The sequence below is a fragment of the Bradysia coprophila genome, chromosome X (genome assembly GCF_014529535.1).
Source record: "Bradysia coprophila strain Holo2 chromosome X, BU_Bcop_v1, whole genome shotgun sequence".
Classification (NCBI taxonomy): Eukaryota; Metazoa; Arthropoda; class Insecta; order Diptera; family Sciaridae; genus Bradysia; species Bradysia coprophila.
In genome coordinates this window covers 9,244,632-9,269,157 of record NC_050737.1, presented here as the reverse complement: position 1 = coordinate 9,269,157, position 24,526 = coordinate 9,244,632, and the positions used below count along the sequence as shown (strand labels likewise).

The following is a 24,526-nucleotide window of genomic DNA, read 5'->3' as shown; positions in this document are numbered from 1 at the left end:
CAAAACTATGCACGGTATGGAAGACACTCTCTTGCAGCGAAAAATATGTAAAATATGTCAAATAGTGAGGGAAAAGTGTTCAAGTTGGCTTTTGATTTTACAGTAAAGTGAATCACAATATTTATATGCTGAACCCGTCATTTTAGGGGAGAAATGATCATTTTCTCACCTAAAATGGCGCATCTAAAAATGACAACAAAACGCCATTTTCACTAAACGCTTCGCAGTGGACGAAATAAGGATTTTCGCATCGCTAGCATTAAAAATTGTTTCGCCATTGTAATTTTAGCCCTTGGCGTTGGCTACACACGTTTCACTCATACAAAAAAAAGCAAAACAAAAAAAGCTCCAATTACTCTAGGTATCTGTTTCAATTCAATTTTGTGTCACTGCTGGAGAGTGCTTTGCACAGTACCTACACTTCAGCGATTCAACATTTCCACATTTAGATTATCTCCCATAATTATCAACAAAATCATGGAAAGTATAATACTGTTAGCCAACTCAAATACGCCGATTTACAGCACTATCATGTGTAATTATTCTTTTATTTACAATAATACCATCGTGTTAGTTTCCACTCGTTTTTTTCATGTATTTCAGTGAAGAAAAGACTTGTTTTTTTGCGGAACAAATTTATGTTGAACTATGTCAACTTATGCAATTAAAATATGTAATCTGTCTGAGGGGTCAATGTCAACGTCACGCCATAACTTCGTCGTAAGGTGTCGTCGTAAGGCGATGAAGCCAGTTACTGGCATAAAAGTCCTACTGTTGGTCGCACAGTCCAAATGTTATTTTTATGTTCGAAGTTATATCATGCGATGAGTTGAATTGTGCACTACCAATAACTGGTAAAATATACATAAAGCGAAAGAAGACCATTCTTTTTTCATCCGTTTAACTTGTTTTGTTGCTTTTTCTTTTGCTTGGCATAGTTGTGTTGCAAGTGGTAAGGTTTGTTATGTAAATTCAAAGAAGAAGAGAAGGAAAATGGAATCTGCAAAATAATATCAATATTTAGCACTTGATTTAGCACTTTTGAATAAACAAAAGTTTCAATATTTTGCGAAAGACAGAAAAAAATTTTCCACAAAAGTCTCGTTTCATGTGATCAATTTTGACGTTAATATCATTTTTTTTCTCCAGTCAATGTTTTTAATTATTGACATTGGAATCACATGATTTGAATGATTTCTACTTGTCTTAAGGTGAATCATAATTTATAACCGCACAACGTGTATCAAAGAGAATTGAAGAATTCTTTTTTATCTTAATCATGAGGACGTTCGGAAAATATTTACGACCTTTGTCTGAATTATAGTACAAATCAGACTAGCTTTTGTCCTGCTATACGTTAACTAAACTTATGGTGTAACAGTGTTCGGTCCGGAATCCGGGTACAGTGAATTAAATTTACATTCCTAACAGTTTGATTGGAGTTTTTTTTTTGGCTGAATGCATAAATAGTGCTTTAGACTGAAAGCTCTGGTTAAAAACGAGGCAGAAAATCACCCTCATTTTTTGGTTACATGTGAAAAGTGTACACACGCTGCGGTGTACCCCCATGTTACATGTTTTTCACCTAAACGCAAACCATCTAGAGCTTTCTAAATAATAATAATAAAATGAACAACAATAGAAAATGCAAAGCAATAAAACGAAATCAATTAATTTCGCTTTTTAGAATAATAGCCAATTTTCACTGAGCAATAAAAAAATAATCCATTGGTGAACACAGCCAATTAATTTATTTATGAATTTTTTATATTAATTACCACAAACCATCAAATGCATATCATCCATTTTTAAATGTATAATAATTGTTCGGAGATTGGTTTAAATAAATTTATTTCAAATCAACATTGAACGGAGCATTTACTGTATAAAATGCACTCCTACTGGTTTGCGTTTTACCTGCACAGTTAGTATATCAATTTCATTACGTAATAGTACATTATTTACCATAATGTGATAAATGATGGAAATGGTACAGAGCCTCCCAAAAAAGATAAATTCGATTGGCTTTATTGTTGACATGTCAAAATACTGCTTCGTGAATTCTTTTGTTAAATCTTTGGCTATTTTCCACTGACAGTAGCGCAATTGAAGCGTAAATTTAACTTTTTTATGGGAAACCTGCACTCAGCCGTCGTCTCGGATGGGTAAACACACAATAAGTACTTTGGTGATCTTCACGTTTTTTACGGAATTTTCGGCCTAATCACGTAAGGCATTGTACTTACGATGTTCGAAGTTGTTATTTGACAAGTGGGAAATACAGGATGTAACGCCTCACTTATCAAATACACAACTTGGAACCTCGGAAGTAATATACTATTACGTGTTACGGCATGTTTCATTTTCATTTACATTGCCTAATCACGTAAAGCATTGTACTTACGAGGTTCAAAGTTGTTATTTGACAAGTGGGGAATACAGCCTTCCCCTTCGGGTCAGGCTGTAACACCCCACTTATCAAATAAACAGCTTGGAACCTCGGAAGTAATATACTATTACTCAAACACTTGAGGTAAAGTTTCGCCACCTTTACGTAAACTTCACTTTACGTCATGTTTTTTAGTAAAATTGTCGACTATCCTGAATATTACAGAACATTTTCGCTAGACTCTTTTTTCAATTTAGAATTTATGACTTTATCCTTTTCGATGACGATTCATTATTTCCCTTACATTCATAAGACGCTTCTGGATTTCTTTACAGTATCTAAATTGCAAAAGACTCTGAAAAGTATATTGCAGAAAACGGTTCTAAATGAGTAACAAATTGGATGTAACCAATTATTAAACTTCAAGAAAAGTTTAGTTCGAAATGGATGAAATACTTAAAAAAAACAACAACAATAACAATGGAAATGTGGTACTTTTGAGTCGACTAATTCCAATGCAGTGAATGCTGTAAAAGTTCCTTTGTCAGAAGCTTTTTCACCGAAAAAGCTTTTACAATTTTACCTTTCATGTTCTTTTTGAATCGAAACGAATACTTACGGGGAAAATGGTATACGATTCGATGGAATAAAAACTCTTTATATTTTTTTTTCTTTGCTCGCTGCTTGCACAGCATTCACGAAATTCACAAATTATACAGAAAAAAAAAGTTTTGTTTTTTATATCCGTAGAAGAAATTTAATGGAAGGCAGCACTGGTGGTATTCGTTTAGTGATACGACATTGTATACTTAAAGCAAAAAATTATTTTTTTTTGAAGGAACTTCAGAATAAATTCAATTTTTCTACTATAATAACTGTTAAACGAAAAGCTTTTCAATTTATTTCCATTTATTATATTTACTAGTTTGTTAATCCGGTCTTCCACACGATTTTTACAGTCTCCAGCGGTTCACTTGAAACTGTAATAAATAGGCACGGCATTTGTAGATACAACAATTTTTTTTTACCATTTTTACACATCTACTTTTGCAATCGAAATACCAACCTTGATATGCATTATATAAAAGAGATTTTATAAACATTACATACATAGCTTCCGGTGGAAAATAGAAAATTGTCGACAAACACGTAAAGGAAATAATAAGCAGATAAATATAAATATTGAGAATTGAAATTTGATGTTTGTTTCGACCTAAACGAATATACACAGATAAGTAAACCTTATATCTTCCATTTGCTCAACGATAGTTCTCAATGGTAGCTCAATGGTGAAAGAAAATGTAAAAAAAAATTGTTGAGTTTTTTTTTTAAAGAACTTGCGTTAGATATGCTGGTCATTTTAATATGAGTTAGGTAAATATATTGTTGACAGGCGAGATTAGATTGTTAGCAATTTTTAGGCGATGAAATTACAGTTATTTTTAAATAGCAAAAAAATGTCTTAAGAAGAAAAACGAAACGTAACATTACTTTGGCGAAGAAAAAACGACATTAACATTTCTCTTTATGGCGACGTGTCGGTGTGTCATTATGATTGACTTCCATTATTCATCATGAACCAAATGATGCTAATAAGAAATATACGTCTTTTTCATCGCATCAGCATTCACCTCTACCAGTTGGTTCAAATTAGAAATATTATCATAAAGCTGCCGAATCAGTTCATGACATAAGATGATGCACAGTCGGCGACTTTGGAATAGGTGACGCACTTTTTTTTCATCTGTCTTTTAGTTGATACATTCGTTAAACAAAAGTTGATTATACGGATAAATAGTTACATGGACGCGAGTGGAAGTGGTGGATCCGTTTAAAAACATAAAAAACCTATGTTTGTATCAGAGGAAAACTGCTGAAACAAAATAATTGCCTATTCTCCTTGCACGTTCATAGCCTTTGGTGACAGAAGAGTACTAGACCGATTAGACTCAATAGACGCAATGAATTGAATTGAATAAATTAGTGACACAAATTCAGATCAGCCAGATGCATCATTTTTAAGCCAAGCCAAGCCAAGCGAACTATATCTGAATCTACTTCAATATTCTTTTAAAAGAATTTGTTAGCAAACATCCACTCTGCATGGCACGAGCGATAAATGTACAATTTTTAAAACCTTCCATCTTCCATCATCGCTGTGTTTTCTATTTCGTCTTGAATAGTTCAATATTCAATGGCAAATTTTGTTATGTAGCTGAGATCAACGGTGGCAATATTTCCTCATCCGAAGCATAAGGAAACACGAATCTATTTTTCTATATAATAAAATCTTGTTGATGTCGCTCGCGTATTTGACGCTCTGTGATTTTAATATTATGCATGCGGATGCGACAGACGAAAGAAAGAAGAAAAAAAACCACACACCATCGTTCGCCACATTTCTCTGTGAGTGGTTCAGTCGTTAGCATACACGTATACAGTTTTCGTATAGATGATAACATGCAACGTTATAATTGGAATTTTCTTTAAGGTGCTAGAAATCATATCACTTGTGTGTTTCTGTAAAAACACAACCTGGAGACTGACTCTCTCGCATTTTTTTAAAAAAGAATTGTAAAAAAAAGGAAGAAGAAAAGAAATATATCGGTTCGGAGCCCTCTTCATTTCCTACAACAATTATTATCGAATCAAGTGATTAGCACTTGTCATCGTCAGTAGACGTATAATATAAATTAAAAACACTCAAGTAGTGATATTCCGTCACTGGGATTTTAACAATTGTTTTGGTGTTATTAACTAAACATTGTGATTATTTATTATCCACTATAACACGTTAGCATTTGCAAGCCATTTAAAAGTTTATGCAAAAATGTTTATAATTGCAAAAGAACGAATCAGCACAAAACAATATAATCTCTGCGTTCAAGAGATTTGTTTTTCGTCTTACATTTCAACTTGGAATCTTGAAGGTCACATGATTCGATTTAATTAATAGATTAAACATATACTACAGCTTTAATTATAAACATCAGCTTCTTAAATATTTGTATTCAAGCGGTGTGTGGATAAAACATTTTTTTTTTATTGCAAAAACCAATTCAATCCGCACGACGTCTAGGTATACATATTTAGTTAATAATAAAATTGGTTCCGAGAATTCATACAAAACCATGATTTTCGACGACCAATGCATATATATAAAACTGGAATAACATTTTATAAAAGTGGTCTACTGATAGAGAATCGGAGACTAAATTATTTACTTGACTCATATACTTGTATCGGTGCGGTTTAACAAATTTAATACCATCAGCCGTCTTCATATTACATCCATTGAATCATTCCTTGGATCTCGTTTACATAATTGTCATTATTTTTCGTTAAGTGTTTTTTTTTCTTGTCTTGCTGGTATCTATGCAACAGTTCTACGAATTGTTCGAAGTATATAGAAATTCAATTTTCTTTATCAGAATAAAATATAACCAAATATGCGCGGTCTTCGTTATTCATACTACTGTTTGCTGTTTCATTTATTTATTCCAATGGAGGTACAGACTTCTTTACAAGACGCAATAGCGATAGATATAAAAGAATAATTGTGTTATTACTCATAGGCACCTAAGAGATTCGGTCTTTCTTTAGCAGTAAGTTATTTTGTTTGTATTGCCTTAAAACGGGAAATTATTGGCAATTGTTGGTACTTTTATTTTTGGCCGACCTAATCTTTGAGAAATGTCTCATTCCGGTCACACAAAGTTATCCCAGTCTCGGATGTATTAAAGGTTTAGGTTGTGTTCAGGTTGAACAGTTAGACCTGTTTATGTATTAAATCAACGCACTTCAAGCATGAGTGGTTCTCTAAATATGGTACTGAATCTTGACAGTGTGCCATACAACTGTAAAACACTGTAAAGAACCATTTCATATAAAATAGTACTATAATTGGCAGCTGTCACTACGATCACTTTTGCTTGAAGTGCGTTGATTAAATCTTAAATACGTTTCCTCCTGTTTAGCCCACCCAGAGAAATCGAAAAAAAACCTTGGAAAATTCTAAAATGATTGCTGCCTACTATCCAGCAAGAGCCTATTTTTGAGAATTTTTTTTATTGAAATTTCTCAATTTTCTTGAATTTTCCCGATTTTCTCAAACAAATGTTTCAAGAAATTGGGGGAAGTTTTCAAGAAATTTCGAGAAATTCGAGAGAGTCGGGAAGAAATTGTAAGAAAATATTTTCTCGGAAGTAGGCTCTGGTACAATCGGAATTCGACCTGTTCTAAAAATAAATTAACTAAAAACTAGCTAAAACTCATTGAAAATATTCTCTCAAACTCGCTCCATTTTCAGATATTCAGACCCTGATTGTTTAGGATCAGATGATGTTAACATTATACGTATATTGACTTTCCGGTTAAATCCGGTTCTTAATTCAATAAAAAGAAAGGTTTCTCTATAATCAAAATGTTCAAAGATTCTATTTTAAAATGGTTCTGTTTGGTTAGTTTTAATTTTTTATTTATTGAATTACATCCAATTACTTTGATGATATGCGTGACAAAGTTTCGTGTTGATCCAATGTTATATTGAGTGTACACGGAAATTTTTAACTGTTGGATATATGGAACGAACGACGTAGTACAACGAAGCTATTGTTGTAAGTTAACTGTTTGCGTATGGAATATGAGTGGTATATGACTAGGGAGACAACAATTTTTGGACTTGTCTGCGAGATTGTAGTCCGAGTCGAAAGGTAAGGGTTGCAATCACAGTAAAATTTTACCCTAGTTTCGTATTTTTTGTGAAACTACGTTGAATTTTAAATATAGAATGGAATTCGGCACATACGATGAAACTAATTTTGGGAAAACATTGTTCCAAATTCTCGCATATCCTTCGTGAATCAAGAATACCTCTGCATATCCTATATAATATGCAAGGTAAGGTAAAAATATTTTCACGATATCTGGGTGAATATTCTCGTATTTTCGTAACTCCAAATATTTGTAACTTGACAGTTGCGCGTATGAAATCCCATCAGAACTGTCAAGTTACGAATCCCATCAGAACTGTCAAGTTATGAATCCCATCAGAACTGTCAAATTACGAATCCCTAAAGTTACAGACGTATGAGAATCGAGACCCTGTGTATCACGTCAATATTTTAAAACAAGTCTTCCTGGGCTAGGACAAATTTACATTTTAACCTTTTTGATAACATTTTCAGTTTCTTATTTTAAATTTTAATTGCTGTATTTGCACGAACGATACTCATTTCACCCTACCTTTGCTAATCTAAATGCTACACCTGCATCATCAAACACTCTATTTAATGATACGAGACTGTAGACCACATTTAACATGTTTTCATTCAAAAAAATATTCTGCAGCATAAAGCCATTAACCAAAAAAATCAGTTGTCACCAGAGCTTTTAAAACACGAAAATAAAACCGAAAAACAAAACATTTTTAATCTCTACGAGTTGTAGTTTTTCCGTATACATAATAAAAATTCATTTCTTGAAATTGTAATTTTTTTTTTTTTTGAAGTACAATACAGACTTCAACGGAAAAATACGATTCTGGGTCAACATAGACTTTTAAAAAAAAGTGTAGTAGGGTGTCTACGACAGAATTTACAAAAGCTGCCACGTTGTTGAAATATTTTTCAATTTAATAGAGTTATAACAAAGACCACCTGTATTGCGAGCTTAAAATAAAAATTGAAAAAGAAGTCGTTGCAATCAAGAAACAAAAACTTTCCTCACTAATTTATCGGAGAATTTGCGATTGACTACTTCGTATGCTCTTGCTTATTTTCAAGTGATGAACAACCTGAGCTGAACAACAGTATACACTTTTTCTTCGATGATATATACATATATATATTCAATCCACCTACCAACCACTTCCTTTAATCAACTAATTTAACTTTTTTTTTTCCAACGTTTACTACATAAATTTCAATTAAACTTCTGAAAACAATTATCGGAAAACTGGTGTACACTTTTAATTATTTTAATTTTATTGCCGTCATTGTAAACCCAACACTGAATGGTGTATACATTTTATATGAAAGAAGAAAAAACAAAATATTGCAGTAAAAAAGCACATATTTTTAATCGTAACGTTTTTCCTTCTTTTTTTGTATAGGTGAATCAAGATTGTTTACATGTATTGTTGTTGTTCTCCGATCTCTGTTTTCTATCTCTGCGCGATTTAAATAATTACATTTTAGGTATGGTTTCAAACGATGAATGTGTATATATCTATACCATACACAGGTATAGCAGCCACTATATCGTATACGTACCGGTCTCTAATGTCTCTAATGTCACAGGTATAATATTATATTGCTGAATGAAAAAAATACTCGTTTGTAATTCTTGTATTGTTGGTTGCTGGAATACAGACCACAATATAATTGTGTATGAGAAGATGAACTGAGCATATATAGCATGTAACAAAATGAAATTGACCTTTTCGTCTATATATTTTTGCGTTTTCTTTTTTCTTTTTTTATTATTATTATTATTTTACTTTTATTTTTTCCGAAATGATAATTTGACTAAGCAACCATAAGCAGGGCCATAAAAAAAGCTTATTTACAAACTCACATCAGAGCAAACGATCGTAGAATATGTGGTGTTTGTGCTGAACTTTAACTTTAACACTTGTCCGCAAATGCAATTTTCCAACATAATCTTCGAAGTTTCTTTGTTGGTATGGTAAATACATGGTACAAAATATCCACATAAATATATTTTGCTCCCCCACTCCCGAAAAAGCTTAAAAAACTTTCTTCAAAGTGCCTTCTCTGCTGTGTAAGTTTAAAACGATTTTTATGTGTCAAGTATTCCTAGCACGTAAGCGATTTTACGTTGGACTTTTTTTTTGGCATAGACGTTTCGATGCTTCACTTCAAATATTTTTGAGGAAAAGTGATAAGTAGACGTCGTACTCCATAGTGGAAGTACGAAGAAGAAAAAAAATTGGACCAAAAACAAGTCGAATCTCTTTTGGAGTGTTTGGGAGATTATTTAGGGTATCAGAACAAATCCGAGTTTTTCTTCTTTTCTTTTTTTTTGTGTGTGTGTCTGTGTGTGGGACGGTCCAACTAATTTATCGCTTTCAAAGTAGATTAGACAATTGTCGTACAATATACCCGTACATACTGGGATAATATTTGCGAACTCGAAACCTTTTACGTTGTTAGCTCTAATTTGTCGAATTGATGAGAATTGATTGGTAAAACGAATAAACACAAAAAATCCCAAGGAAACAAGTTTCAAAGTCGTTTCTCGGTGAATTATTGTAAACGATTTGGTAACTGGATGGCTATATTTAAAATGGTTTTGTGTATCGAGACATACAACACACGGCAAAAATGCCTAACCGTATATATACGCTTAGTAAAATTTCATTCTGAATTTCAAATAATGCAAATGATGTCATTCAGACATTATGTATGTACGTTAAACGTACCTACAAAATAAAATCTTCCAATCAAATCATGACTCGAAAAACATTTGACAGCAAAAAATGTTCACTCTGTTTGAATTTGAATGTGTATCCAACAGGTATAACGATAGAAATATAAAAAAGATCGTTCATAATCAACTAAAAAAGCGTATACACACACCGCCACTCGAAACTGAGAGCTTTAAGTGTATTTGAAAAATGATGAAAATTGAAATGTTGTGTTACCGGGAGCAAAGCCGTCAATTCTAAAATTCTATTTAGCCGACAAGGACAAGCTTTTTCGATTGCATTTGAATTTGAATTCCAAATATCTTTCAAACATCTTTAGACTTTGAAAGACGATCCGGAAGTTCCATAACGTGAAAAGCTCCAAGAGAGCGGGCCACGAGTCGGAGGTTTGTGTTTCTAATTTAGAAAAATAGAAAAATAAAAACGAAGCGGGAAATCAGCTCTTCAGAGATCGAATAAACTTCAAATGCAGATCAGTTGACAATTGAAACAGACAATATAAAGTAAAAGCGCAGGGCGTAGTATTGATCACCGTTTTGTAGGAAGTATTTATACATTAGTACAGACACATGAACAGAGTCTGGGGGATTTAAGGCTATATGCAATTACAAATACTGCAGAAAGTTGATAACAATTGGCGTCCACCGAAACGCCATCTGTTGTCGGCATTAGTACTTTGATTAAAAGTTGTTGAAAGACGCTACGTTTCGTCGGCTGTTCCTAAGTTATGTAACGCGAAAAATGTAATTCCTCGTCTCGGCCTCATATGTAAATCATATTTCTGTGGATGGTTTACAAAAAGTGGAACAACCACTCATCAAAAAACATGCCCAAAAAATGATTTCCTGCTTTCCCTTAAGAACGTATAATTTCAGCGTACGCGAAATAATTCATCTCTATCTACCCTCGTATTGTATGCATTTTAAACGAAATTAAAATTCATTGAGGGCAATGCAACTTAAACTTTGCAGCAAGTCACTTTTTTTTGTAAGCAGTTTTCATCTGATGATAATTCAAACGAAATGCATCCACGGCCTGTAAACTTAATTTTATACGCTACGTGGTAGAATTTTGTATACATATATTCTTGCTGATGCCTTGTACGATGTCAATGTCACCTTAAAATGATGCATAAACAATTTTTTTTTTACGAGACGAGTATTTTAATTTCGATTTTTTTCTTCGAATAAAATCGAATAAAAAATAAAGAAAATAAAACGAAAGACCCAATGACTTCGCACAAATCGACATAATAATCAACGTTTCTTTCCAGCATGTGGTTTTTTGTGTGTTTCGTTCGATTTCGTATCTAATTATTCATATTGTTAAAATTTACCTTTTTTATAGTTTCTGTCACAAAGGTTTCTCTTGTGATAAGATTTTACTAGTTTTTTTTTCATGATTTTTTTTTCGTTTTATTTATATACCTTAAAAGCTATTACCACTTTTAAGGTGCGGTCATACCTTGCGTCAAATTATTTATTAGTTTAATTTTAGTACGAAAAAATACCACACAAAACTAAAGAAAGTTTACGGATCATCAGGAAATTAATTTTTCAGTCGATTCAAGAAATTATTAAAAATTAAGAAAAGTTGCGGAAGCTCTTTTCTTCTAATGTTAAAATAAAATTCTAATCTATATCCAGCCCTGACTAAATTTTAACACCGATATTTTCAAATGAAATTCCAACATAATTCTCTTCTTAAAGTCTGACTGAATATTTGTTTAAGAAAAACATTTTTAAAGTTCATATAAGGGGCCGTTCATAAATTACGTAACGCAAAAATCAACATTTTTCAGACCCCCCCCCCCGGGTCTGTAACGCTAAAAGGGTCAAGTTTGACCCAATTTTGTTAGAACCGTAACGCTTGCCTCATACCCCCCCCTCCCCCCTCTAGCGTTACGTAATTTATGAACGGCCCCTAAGGTGTGATATGAAAGTTAAGTCTTTGAATACACAAACATTTTTCATAAAAGAGTACCACAAAATTGACGAATGAAAAAGAAAAGAAAAAAAAAGTTACTTGCTTGCTAACCTAAAATTTATCGATAGAAGAGTGAGAAAAAAAAGATGAAAAAATTCAGGTTATTTTGTTAGTCAAATTCACTGCATTAACAGTTTCGTTTTGAACATAAAAAATAAAGTCTTCATGAATTCATATTAGCTCATAGAAGTTTAAATGCTAAAAAAAATCTCTCGTACCGATTTAATCGTGATTATTCTGGAAAGAAATTTCAATTTCGAATCTTCAACTAAAAATGTGTGTTAGTGTATTTTAACAAGTCAATGGCATAATCCATGAGATTTTTTTTTAAACTTCTTCTTCTTTTCGTATTCAATGAATCACGTCGTCATGAAAATTTCAATTTTACATTTCGTGTAAAAGTCTCTTGAATATAAACCTATTTGTAAATGCACATGACTTTTATGCTACGACGTTTACCATCAATTGTGTATGTGTACCAGCGTAAATATATATACCTAATGTGGAATGGGTCTTATTGTAAGTAAGGTGTATAATATGTTGAATATAATTATAGGGAATTAAATGTCAATTAGCAGTGAAGAATACCTATATACCATTAAATTCGTGTAGGTAAAAGACTTCAGAATATTCAATTACATATTTGGAAGGCATATATTGGGTAAAATGGAAATTTGAGTAATGAATACGTTTTGTGTTATTGATGAGTTTCCTAAAACGGAATTGAAAGAATTTGCCATTTAATGTTACAAAGAAGAATTAAAAGTTTAATTTAAAGTTTATGGATTCCATCTATTTCTTACACAATCCATCGACTTTTGCGACAGAATTCAAGCATTACGGTATGGTGGATTCGTACCACACACAGTCTCAAATTTTAGCGGTCAGTAAAGTGATGATAACGGCACCAACAGTTTCTTAACTTCTTTCGTGATCGAGTGGACGGTCAGGTTTTTCTATTTCTCTCTTTTTTTGTTTTAAGTTTAAAAAAACCTCATCAAAGAAATCGATGAATGAAAGCAACTAAAGTTTAAGACCGTTAAACTAGAACACCATCAACCAGGTAGACTAAATTAAAACCAACGGACGACAAAAGAGTTGATAAGAAATTAATGCGACAATTTCATGGCAATTTGCATAAAAGTCATTACTACCAAGCACCACAGCAGCAGAATGCCAGATGGATTGACTGAATCGGCGAACTAGCTTCGTGAGTGGGAAAACGTTGTAATTTATGGTTTTCCTGATAATTCGAGAATTAAAAGAAATCTTGACATTCAATTGTAGTCATCCACACAATGATAGCAGGGTCAAGCGGGGAAACTAATCTCTAATGGCCTTGTGATTGGCCTTCGGTAAGATCGACCATTATTTAATGTTGGATATTCGGTTTTTAAATTTTAGTTGGGATAATGTAAATGAAATGTAAAGGTCTCGAGCACACGGGAACTACGCAAGTGATAGCGAGTCGAAAAATATTACAACATAGTTCAACTCATCTAAAAATAGGCTTAGACTTTACATATGTTTACATCTGTACAGGCTCAATTTAGTTTTCATTGAATTCTCTCAGCCACAAGAACATTTCGACATCAAAATACCGTCCTGTTGTTTAATAACATTGTCATAAAATAAGCGAAGTAAGAAAAGAGAGAAACATAAACAAAAATCGATCGAACTCATAAACAAATTATCTGACATCGTCAGTTCGAACTTCTACTTTTGTCTTCTCTCGAAATTAATTGACCTTACAACTGTCGGAGGTAGTGTACAAACTATCTTCAATTTCTCGAAATTGAACTCTTTTGACATGTCTGGTCCTCCTATCGTTCCTTAATTACATTTGTCTGTACTACCATGTCCAACGTTGTAATGCATTTGAACGACAAAAATGAATTAGGTTTTTTGTCGGCTGTTTGCCGGTAATTTCATTATAAATAAGCAAGCAAACAAGCCAAGTTGCACCGTTGAGCTATTTTTGTAATTAATAATAAAGTTATCCATTGAATCGACTATGGTGCTTTTTTGTGTACTTCATGTAGGCTATACCAAGTGGAAGCATATCAAACATTATGCAATGTTGAGCAGAGAAAATATTTTAAAAAAGCTCGTAACTTTTAAGTAAAAACTAAGTTGGGAAGAACTTTTTTTTTAATTTTTTTTTGTTGTTGTAAATGATCCAATTTGTGCATGAATTCAAAAGTTTTAAGTCGGCGCACAGAAATAGAAGGCGATAATGGTTCTTTTTCGGGCTTTTTTATCATTGAAAGAAATTGCAGCCATACAAGAACATAATTTTGTCGTTTTTTTTTCAGTTAATAATTTCCTGAGGCTGTAAAGCATACGTTATCATGAATGAAAGTTAATCCACAAACCATATTTAGCAAAAGTTTGCAAAATTTTACCGAAACGAAGATTATATGCATAACGGCAAACCTCTTTCCGAATATTAAGCCATTTCAGTATTCAAATTACCGATTTATTGACGATTTGGGATTTGAGAGGAAACGAACGACCGTTAATCAAATTATTGTGATCAATTTATCTCCATGGAGAATGGTCGCATTAACCATCATTCCAGTCAAACGTTGCAATTGTTTTATTTGCTGCACAAAAGCTACTGGTAATTATTGGAAACTGGCCGATTAAGTGGATGCAATATCCTATTGGCGGATTCAGTTAAAATGCTATTGTATGGCACTGGGTATAATTTAACGCTGAAAAATGAGGCACTAATGGGCTTTCTATCAATTTCAAAATAAATAATCATGGATCGTAATAAATGGCAAATGAAAAAAAAAAACATTGTATACGAAATCTCCGTTGGCCTGAAGAGGCGTCACAAGTATTTTCTGTACTCCATTGTTCTTCACTTTGCAGGCTAATTTTTGATGAAATAACCTCACTCTGGTATATATCTACGAAATATCATAGCAATGAAGTTGGTTCACAAAAAAATGGAGCACTGACATTTACGATGAAATGTACTAGAAATTGAATTTTACAAAAATCTGTTACATTTGAGCATTACAGCCTTTTCCTTTTTCTGGAGACAAAACATTTAATAAAAATTGTGTATCCTTTAGTAACCAATTCTAAGCTAATTCATCAACTGAACACAGAGTTTTCTAACAAATCAAAAGCAAAAGTCATGACTTCATGGTAAAACCTATATTTGTGGAATGTCTCCTTCGGAAATCTGTCTGCTTAATCTTTATGAGAGTTCCTAAACCCAACTTCAAAAAATTATCCAGCTTGTCACTAACGGATTAGAGATGTTTTATGGAATTTTCGTATATCGCTCACTCTCTGAAATGTTTACGTATGGATGAATTTTCCATCGTTAAATTTGAAATATTTAACAGACTGAAATTCACTCAAAACCAGCAAAATGATAAATAATAAATTGACGTTAAACGTAAAACTAGTTTCCGCCGCTATTGATGACCACTAAATATGTGTATAGGTATATATTGCAAAAACGCGTCTCATTTTATCTGACTGGTCAGACATAGATCATGATTTTGTAACGATGAAGATAACAAAAAAAATATATTTAATACACTGATCAGAGTGATCACTCATATAATTTTTTTTTTTTCGTTTCTTCAAATAATGTATCTCTATAATTTAGCATTACAATTGATGAACATCTTCGATTGAATTATTGCAAAGTCAAATGGTAATTACAGTCATTTGTTGCTGTTAGTAAATAAAAAAACAAATAATTCAGAAGAATTCGAAAAGTTACACACAAAAAAAAAACTGTAATGAGTGAGTAACAATGACTTCTCTAAATTTGCATCATGTTAATAAGGTTTAGTTAGAAAAAAAACACAACATACATATATGCACACTCCGACACATACCACATACCAAACAACTTCACTTGCACATGACTTTGGCTTGTAAACTCCACTCATAAAAACAAGTTGAAAATAAGGTACATATAACAATTTTTTAAAAATAAAATGTAAATGTGTGGTATAATATTATACCTATAGCCACGGTACGTGTATATCTATATATACATAAAATTATGTTATAGAAATATAATTATATGTGTTATACTGTTTGTACTGTTTAGATGTTATACCATTTGCCATCTTCTAAATAACATTAGGTAAAATGGAAGTAAAAATTTTTCTTGAAAAAAATAAAAAGAAAGAAGAAGAAGAATATTTTCACAACACCATTAAGAGATCCAACCACACAGGTAAATCGAAAACCGGTAAATCGTATTTGTATAGCAGTTTATAACATTAAAATATTTGAGCATGGCTCTCTGTATAAATCTATATATATTCATACATATATCGCATCATCACATCTATATGTACATGTGTTGTCTTTTATTTTACCTATATTGAGTGGTAAGCTAGAATTATTATAATATTCTCTGCGTCCGAGATTATATTCTGTACACGTTGCAAGTTTTTATTTATTTATTATTTACCTATACCGTATAAGATACTCGGGTATACGCAAATTAAAATGTTGTTTTTATATCCAATCACGATCTTCAATTTAATACATTTAGTAACAAAGTTAAGAAAATGTAGGAGAAAAAAAATACAAATTACGAAGAGAAACAAGTTAGAATTTTTTATATCAACACCCGTGGTAGAGGAGCCAATATACAAAATATTTTTTTTTATATTATTGAGAAAAAAATTGAAACGAACGAATGAAAAAAAAAAATCAAAAACAAAACTGATTATCCAAAGAAATCACGTAGAAATTTGTTAATAAATAATTTTTTTTTCTCTGTTTTTCAATGTAATTAATTTACATGTCCCAGAATTTGCATTCGGTGTTATATTGCTTGACAAAAATGTATAAATACGAGACCATATATGAATTATATAGATATGGAGAGGGCATACAAAAATATATGAATGTGCAGCGCAGCATTCATTGTTATTCACTATAGTTTTTGATTTATCGCTCCACAAAAGTATATAACAATTGCTGGAACAATTGGTATTGTTAGAATTAAACAAATTTTTTTTTTCTTCTTTGCTCGTGTGTAGCTTTGCGTTTTTTTATAAGAGTATAGTGCTCTTTTGATGACGTATGAATGAAATTCTTTTTATTACTTGATTTCGCATTCACGTCTCCCGAAAATAAAGAAATATTGTTTCAGTAAGACCACAATAGGTATGTGTAGTATATAATATCTTCTATATGCGATGTGGTTTTTATTTATTTATTTTTTTTTCGTCAAATCATATTATATTATACTCAAGTGAAGATATACGTCTGCTTAAGTCACAAAAGTAATTTTTTTTTTTCTTTTCGTTAAGTAAAGTGGAAGGTATATAAATTACACTTATAACAATAAATATCATCATCTAAACGAAAAAGAGAAAAGCTTGTTCAGATGATTTATCACATTGTAACAACGAATTCCACTCATCTTTCATTATAAAAAAAATTATTATTTTTTTCATTATAATTTTTCTTTCTTTAATTTCTTTTATAAAACCATTAATTTTCACCTTTTAATACGTTAGATCTTCGCAAAACGGCTCTAACTCCACACCAAAAACCATGTACGTTTCTTAAACTCTTCTTTTAAATTTATTTTTTTGTTTTACTTCTAAAATAACACAAAATAGTTAAACCAACTATACGTACGAATCGCGCTCATTTATTCAATACGAATGACACAGTTTATTAACTGACACTGACTGCAGTCAACTCTAAGTATTCCACGTTCCCGATTTTTTTTTATATTTATTTATTCGTTTTTTGCTTCTTTTTAGTTTAAAAATTTTCACAATACGTTCATCACCAAACAACGTCTCTGTAACAAAATATAATACATTCACGACAACGCTCCGAGAGCGACTGACTGAAATTTGAATGAACTGTGTGTAAGGTTGGTGATGGTGAGTTCGACGATTGTTGCTCATGGTATTGGTGGTATGGTATGATGGCAATGATGTTAATTCATTTTCGTGCTTTTTCGCTTTTTTTATTTTTCTTTATTCTGAACTCTAATCATTTGTATCATTCAGTTTGATGCTTCAAAGTGTTATCGGTTGATGTTGTTGTTGTTGGTGTGTATATAGTATACTATAGTTGCCGTAGTAAGTAAAATCATGTAAATAATATGGTAAATTGGAGGTACCCTTATAGTGTCATGATTTATTAGAAAAAAATGCACCGTTTTATTGTAAAAGTGACTTCTCATTCAATGCAGCATTTTAATTTTGAAAATTTCAACCTTTGCATCACAATGTAATGATGTACATTTCTATACACTCCATACAAATATATAGATACATTTTGATGACGATGCGACGTGTTGCTCTTAGATATTACTTTGATATATAAAGTGCTTCTTATTTGTCGAGCTTTGTTGGATCTTTGGATTCACATTTCTCGTAATGTAGATAGATAGTACTGTAAATAGTTTTTAGATTTTTTTTTGTACAATTAAGATAATCGATTTTAATGATTTCGACATTTGAAGATAGTTTTTTTTTTTCATCAACAAGAATTGTAAGATCATTCAGTCAGATATCGACATTTCTATCGAAAACCAATTTCCTGTCCTCAGTATTAACACAGTCAAAATCGGATAATTAAAATGTTGGTGGTGGTGGTTGTTAAACACGTGAAATTGCAAATTTGATTATTTTGCCACCAGTAAATGTAATAAATGTATATTGCATTATTCGATGGGCTAATGTTGGGTGCTGATTTACTGCGGTGCTGATTCGTGAAGAGTTTCCTTTTGACATCAGGATTTGTTAAAACACCACTAATAGATTTAAAATTAGTAATGTCATTATAGGCCGTGTGTCATAATACATATCGTGAGCCTAATCAACTACTTCGCACCGAGATTCATACAACGTTTTATGCAAAAGAGCGATATAAAGTTCGCAGTTTTCGAACATTATGATCTCGAATTGCATAAAAAAATATTGTGGCGCCTCTACAGGCGGAACAGAGATTTCTTATAAAAACGTCACCTTAAGTGAATCACATTAACAGAAAAAATTTGGAACTAGGTCTTTTTGTGATTAATAGTACGTGACCGAATCTTTTATGGAATTAAAATTTTATCCCAGAGATTACTAAGAGGGATTTTTTTGAAAGTGGACCAGGCTCCGTCGGAGCTATTTTTTTGCGACGGTTTGTTCATATGCCCAGATAGCCCTTGGTCCCAATAGTCCAAAACCGCAGTCGTTTAATTTTCATGTTTGCGTCTTGGCTGGTGGTGAAGGTGCAAAAGTCGAAAAAGGGTGTTTTTTATACGTGATTTACTGCCGCTGCAGACGATGGACACACATGTGTGGCGGCTCGTTTGATAGGTACTGTCCAGGAGACCCGGGGCAAAGACAGATATCAAATGTGTACTCAAGCACTATTCAAAAATAACAAAAAGTATGTATCAGTCAAAGGCGGGAAATTTTGATGAGCTTTATTAGGTGATATTTTGTACCTGGTGACTGTTGTTGTACAGATCAGTGGTTGCCCTGATAGAGGCTTAACCCAGCTCTACAATTATACCTCAATTGCCATAGAAGTGAAAGGTTTCAGGTTACTTTTTTGGGTATAAAGCAAATGTCTTCCTACACTCGAAAGCAAAATATTGATTTTAGAAAAATACACGAACTATGCTGTTTTTGATGTCTGCATCCAATGATCTAACCATAAACATTCTCCAGGTGCGAGATATCACCTTTTGAAGTTCATCAAAATTTACGGCCTTTGACTGACACAATATTTTTGTTATTTTCAAACAATGGCACAGAACATGTAAGATATCTATGCTTGCCCCGGTTCTCCTGGACAGTACCTATCCAACGAGCCGCCACACATGTGTGTCCATTGTCTGTAGCGGCAGTAAATCACGTATAAAAACACCCTTTTTTTGACTTTTGCACCTTCACCACCAGCCAAGACGCAAACATGAAAATTAAACGACTGCGGTTTTGGACTATTGGGACCAAGGGCTATCTGGGCATATGAACAAACCGTCGCAAAAAAAAAGCTCCGACGGAGCCTGGTCCACTTTCAAAAAAATCCCTCTAAATGTTTCTAAGTTCCAAGTTATTTCAACTTTCAGGCTGACCTTGAATACTTTAATTTATGGCCGGGTTTCGCAAATTTGTTCAATTCTTAGTAGAGATCAAAAATCTAATCCCTGAAGAATTACCTTTTTGGGAGTAATATCCACTCGGACCTAAAACATTTTGATCCCATATTTGCATCTCTGTATGACAGGTAGGTGTCGCTAAGCATTTTTTTTAAAATCAAGTACATATTAGTGTGCAAAATGTAGGCACAGGCTCAGGCTCATACAAGTAACTCTTTTAAATGGATTATTATTTAAACAATATCCTAATCATCCAGAGTCTTTAGTTATGTAAGGGCTTTTTTAAGAATTTAATTGGAGTTTTTACCATGTTTCTAAAAAATGTTTAAAAAATTCAAGAATTTAGTAATTTTAAGCAATTTTTTTTTTAAAGATTTTTGGAACTTTTATGGAATTAAAATCTTAAAAATATGCCCGAACTATTCAAAATTATAGACCTTCAACATCTTGGCCTAAACAAAAATATTTTAAACTATTTTGGACACTTAGATTCTATAAATGTGTTTATCGCTTAAAGCTATGAGGGATTCTTTTGAAAAGCCGCCTACCAAAATCGGACCCATTTCGCCTGGGATTGATATATACATGGTTTGAAAGGTCTTTGCCAGTAGACCTCAAAACAGGCCTCACACGGTCTCTAGCCACACCTGGTTGCTGGTTGAACATCTCCGATGTTGGTAAAATGGTGATTTTTATCCGAATTTTTTGGCCGTTATAAACGATCTTCCCGGGCGAGAGTGGGCTCGTTGGAAAGCTGAGTTCAAGTAGTTTCGGGTCATGCCTAGTTTAATTTAATTCATTGATATATGTTTGCAAAAATCTGCAAGAAAAATTTTCAAAATCTGTGTGAACTTTAGACAGGTCTGGGCTGGTGCTGATGACGCTAAATGGGAACCTAACATGCTAGTCGTAACATACATTGTCTAAGCTTTCCATTGATACCCCATTTGCAATGCTGGTGATTGCTGGCGAGTTTTACGAGTTTTACGGTTGTGCTAACATAAAATTCTGTTATGTCGGCAATCACCAGCACTGCAAATGGGGTATCAATGGAAAGCTTAGACAATGTATGTTACGACTAGCATGTTAGGTTCCCATTAAGCGTCATCAGTACCAGCCCAGACCTGTCTAAAGTTCACACAGATTTTGAAAATTTTTCTTGCAGATTTTTGCAAACATATATCAATGAATTAAATTAAACTAGGCATGACCCGAAACTACTTGAACTCAGCTTTCTAACGAGCCCACTCTCGCCCGGGACGATCGTTTATAACGGCCAAAAAATTCGGATAAAAATCACCATTTTACCAACTCCGGAGATGTTCAACCAGCAACCAGGTGCGGCTAGAGACCGTGTGAGGCCTGTTTTGAGGTCTACTGGCAAAGACCTTTCAAACCATGTATATATCAATCCCAGGCGAAATGGGTCCGATCTTGGTAGGCGGCTTTTCAAAAGAATCTCTCTATATCTAAATTATATTTTCCATGTTAAGTATACATAAGAAGGCGTCGTGCTGAGTTCCTTATTTTTGTTCCTGGGCACATGTATTTTTGACTGTTAAGTGTTTCATGGCATGGTCCTGAGAGGTTCTACAGTGATTAAGGATTCTTAAAACAAAATTGATGAGTCTATTTGAACTAGACGCAAATCCTGACCTTTGAAAATTTTTATTTTGTCAACTGAATTGATGAATTTTCGAGTATTCAATACTTTGATTTGATTTTGATGTGTTACTCTCTTTGGTTGGTTGAATGGTATCTTTATTTGCTTATTATTATCAAAAATCTAAATACAGAGAAACTTACCAACATTCCTAGTACTGATTATTTTGCCCTAATTAGAAAATGGCGATATGCATAAATCCTTGGCGGTAATTGCAATTTATGAGTGGCTTACATAACCTCATCAATGAGTGGCTGTAATCTTATCACTTCAACATTTATTGATTACAACGACTTTAAGGGTATTCGGAATTATGACCTTGATGTTCTAAAAGGTTCTGAAAACATCTCAAAAAATGTTGTGGCAACCTCTAAAATTCAACTTTAAGAACCTCAATTCATATCTCTTACCATTGTAACGCTATCAGAATTATTGCTGAACTTTATTACGACATTACGTCACTGGGGCTGTCTATCGATTTCAGTGCTTTAAAGAAAATTCAAGTCATGAGCAAGAAAATAAATCCAACCGAATGCAGTTGGATATTTAAGTTGATATTTTAGCTTGTATTGTGGCAAATACATTGCTCTTATATCTCTAAACTTAAAATGTTGACATAAATGACACAGACTAATTACAGTTTTCAATTTCAATTTCAGATTGGTTTGTGTTTGCCCCAACGGAATTGTTTAGAATTCTAAGAATAACCAACAACATTCTGATGAAAATGCATTTTCATAACGAACCGCGTTTGTGTAATTTATAACGACTTGTTGTGTACAAAATTCTCTACAGAGACGGAAGAAATTAAGAATGAAATGTAGATATTATGTCACCATAGTAGCTGAACGTCACTTACGGACTACGTAATGTCTAAAATATCGTGTGCAGGTAGGAGCATATATAGCAATTCCCAATACTCTTGACACGAAGCTCCGTTTTGGGTATTAAAGCTTTGACCAATGGAAGCAGCCTGGTGTCAAAAATCGTATTTTAGAGGAAATGGATCCTGTTACAGTAATTTCATTCGTCATTCCATTGTCCTATTCGATCTTTGAAATACAAAATTTTGAATTTTAAAAAGCCTACTGTTCTAACCCTTCATCAGATCAGGTTCCCGGACGTCCGAAGTGTTAGTACTGAATAGAATAAAATAATTTCTTGCAAAACCGTAAAGCATCAGCCACATATCCTCGAATTTAATCTTCAACGAAATTAATGTTTGTTTCATTATATATAATTATATAATCTCGAAACTCTTGAGTAAATTGTACCAATTCATAGATATATATGCAGCTAAACTAACAAATTAGATACACATACACAGACAACGTGGTTTTATATTTGCATACCAGAACCAAGAAAGTAATTTTGATGCAGAAGACAAAGTACTTATACATCTCATATTATGCCCATTACGTGGAGTGAGTGCACTTAACATCGGATAATTTCGCCGTTCTATCACATGTATAACTTTGCCGTTGTTTCGCACGAAACTATGTTTTACACATAACTTATTTGAACATTTTGAGCTTGACTGACTTTTCCATGTGCCTAAAACTAATAACCTGCCCGTGTGACATAGATACTAACGAATTTAACAAGACTAGCTGTCACTCAAGGTTGTAAACTTGGGAAGGTCACGCGGATACGCCAGCGAAACACTAGATTTGGTCTGGTAGATATAATTTTCAATTTTCTCGATGATTATCATTGCCGTTAGAACGTTTTTAATAGGGTGGATCGATTAAAATTTTTTATTTTAATCCAAAACGCGCATAAAGTAAAGTTCCATAACAGGCCGTGTAACGTAATCATTTCTCAGAAAAAAGATTTTTTTTAATTTTAAGTGTGCCACCCGAGTAATTTTTGAGTAGAGCCTTTTTTACATGTAGGGTATTTTTCAAACATTTATAGTAAATGATCTGCTCCATCATCTTCTTTCTAATTATGACATTTGACTGTATGTCCGACAAAAACTTCAAAATTTTCACTTTCAGAAGGGACTTAAATTCTAGGCTCGAGTAGAGCGTTTTTACAAGGAAAAGACTCCCTAACTCTGTAACAGTAATGATGACAAGTACGCATCGCTGGAAAGCTGAGTTTAGTCTGTTTCAGTACAACCTATTTCTTGACTTCTGTTGCTTCAGGATGACTTTGAAACTTTGAAATCACTAGTAGAAAATTCATCGGGCGGCAAACTTAAAATGAAAAGAACTTTTTTAGGAAAAATGATCATGGGACTCGACCGGTTATAAAACACTATATAAAACACTTGGATTAAAATTTTTTAAATCGATCCACCCTATTTTTTATGTTTTAAATCAGTCAAAGATGTTGTGTTCCCAAATATCTTATGAAAGGAAGGTCCTGGTGACTTATCCAAGTTGAGAGGGTTTCACTAGAATAATCTAGAATAATCTACTCATCAAATTGATAATTGTAAATTCTTCGAAATCTTGAAAATCGTCAATTTCATGAAAGTGATCGAGTTAGGAATCTTGAGAATTTTCAAGAATCTTGAAAATAGAAAAAAATCAAAAATTGAAGAATGTCGGAAATTGAAATTAAATTCTTAAAATTCTTGAAATTCTTAAAAAATTACTTAAAATTGGCAGTGACTTGCTTAGTAATCACATTCTTCCTGAAAAGCTTAACCATTAGCCCAAAATAGCTACAAAAGAAAAGAGTTTTCGAAATCTTTACACATAACACATCTGTTAATTGATGAAAATTTGTCATTAGGATTTGACCAGAACAAGTCTTGTTGATAAACTAGTCTTTTACTTGCCAGTCCGAGAGATGTACAAAATTTGTGTCTTATCACAAATTATTGTCATCAACCCATGGACAACAAGAACACTTTAGAAAGAGAAAGAAACTGAAATGAGAATCGTCGCTGCGTTATTGTTCTTCCAGTGT

At 32.8% G+C, this 24,526-nt stretch overlaps 1 protein-coding gene across 1 annotated transcript in view; it reads right to left on the bottom strand.

Moving 5' to 3' along the window:
* LOC119080428 (low-density lipoprotein receptor-related protein 2) overlaps positions 1 to 17,840 on the bottom strand; it is a 110,133-nt gene extending 92,293 nt beyond the window's left edge. The window contains exon 1 of the mRNA XM_037188785.1: positions 17,327 to 17,840. The gene's annotated coding sequence lies outside the window, so the exon portion shown is untranslated. The remainder of the gene's footprint in view (positions 1 to 17,326) is intronic.
* Between the last annotated feature and the right edge of the window lie 6,686 nt (positions 17,841 to 24,526).